The sequence below is a fragment of the Octodon degus genome, unplaced genomic scaffold (genome assembly GCF_000260255.1).
Source record: "Octodon degus isolate 3935 unplaced genomic scaffold, OctDeg1.0 scaffold00184, whole genome shotgun sequence".
Classification (NCBI taxonomy): Eukaryota; Metazoa; Chordata; class Mammalia; order Rodentia; family Octodontidae; genus Octodon; species Octodon degus.
Window position 1 is genome coordinate 530,886 of NW_004524760.1, and position 2,027 is coordinate 532,912.

The window sequence follows — 2,027 nt, forward strand, 5'->3', positions numbered from 1 at the left end:
TTGAACTCAGGCCCTTGCGCTTGCCAGGGAAACGCTTATTCCACTGAACCATCTCCCCAGCCCCTACATTTTATTTCTGATATCCTTACATTTGCGCACACAACTGGGAGCTATTTCACACCATTTTCGCTTTGAACCTCTCACTTCCTCCTCCACCATGTGTCTCTCAGTAGATAGATTTACTTCTTGTTTTGCTAAGAAAACAGAAGTTGTCAGCTACCAATGCTCTAATTTTCTGAGCATCCCAACCTCCTCAGTGCCCCCTATTCTGCCTTCCCCTGTCCCTTGGGCTGCTCTCATCCACACCATTCCCATGCAGTACACCTGGAGTCCGTCCCTTGCAAGTTCAAAGCTCCTTTCTCTCACTGGCATTTGTCCTTTTTTCTTTTTTTTTTAAAAAATATTTATTTGATAAAGGTCTCGCTACACAGTTTAGACTCATAGTGATCCTCCTGTCTCAGCCTCCCCAGAGATGGGATTACGGGCATGTACCACCACACCCAGTTTGAGCTGGTGCAGGATGTAGTACTGGGAATCGAGCTCGGGTCCTTGCATTTGCCAGGCAAGGGTTTAGACCACCAAACTATCTCCCCAGCCTTGTCTTTTTCTCTTTACTATATAATTCTATCTCTGTTAAAAAGGCTGTTTTTCTCCAGTCCTCTGAAGAGTCTCCCTTCTTTTTTTTTTTTTATTTTTGAAGTACCAGGAATTGAACTCAAGACCTTGTACTTGCCAGGTAGGCACTTATTTTACTGAGCTATTTCACTGGCCCAGAGTCCCCCTTCTTTTGAACCCCTCCTCAGCTACCTCCCCTTTCTACTTTTATCTATAGCTAGATTCTATGAATGCATTATTGACATTAATCTCTCATTTTCTACTTCATTCAAATTGAATTCCTGCCCCGACACTCCACCATTGCCAGTCCTTCTCTTCCTTGAGCCAGCAGCCTATGGTCCCACTCCTTCCTGATCACCCTGTTGCCTGGGCTGTTGTGATTTGCCTGGTTCTCCTTAGTCTCCTTTGTTGGTCTTCCCTCTTTTCCCCACTCTTAATGTTGTGGGCACAAGGCTCCATCCTCTGTCTTTTTCTCTATTTATCTTCTTTTCCATCTGGTTGTTTTGCATTTCAGCCCAGATCTCTGTGCAGTGCTTGACTTTCAATCCCATTACCCAACTCGGGCGCCTTCTGAACATCTCATGTCAGCAGAGTCAAAGCTTAGCTCTCCTCAAACATGCTTCCCTGATTGATTCCCCATTTTAGATTTTGGAGATTCTGTCCTTCCACCTGCTCACACAATGCCCTGGACTCACCTCTGATTTCTCTCTTTCTGTTGCATCCCATACCAACTGGCCAATGAAATTTGTCACTGCTACAATCTTAGCCTAAGCCAGGCTGTCCCCTGATCACTGTAGTGGCTTCCCTCTGTTTCCTCCCTCCATGTGTTCCTTCTATTGTGCTTCACACCTGGCAGTGTCTCCTCATTTCACTCAAAGTGAGTCTTTACAATGAGCCCTTGGCCTGCCATCACCCCTCTAAACTCATCTTCTCCTATTCTCACTGTCCCCACACCAATCCTGTCAGCCTCCATGCTGTTCCCTGAGTGTCAGGCGTGTCTCTGCCTCAGGGCTTTTGTCCTTGTTGTTCCTCCTGCCAGGAGCCTCCTTCTTCCACAGATCCCGTGTCATACTTCCTCCAAGTTTTTGTGGAAAAGACTTACACTTGGTAAACACGTCCCTGACCAATCTCTCTAGACTCTCACCGCTCCTCCTCTGGGCACCCCTTTACCCACTGCCTGCTTCTGTCTTCTCCCCTGGACTCCACACCACCTCACACAGCTTAATGACTTTGTTTCTGTCCTACCTCTCACCACTAAAACATGAGCTCCTTGCAGGCAGGCCCCATGGCTATTTCATTCACTATTTCCTTGAGCAATGCTTCACTGAATGAACTAATTAGTAAATTAATTAATGAGCAAATACTTAAGTTACTCAGTGCTTGAGCCAGACCTGATTGGAATCAACATCCTC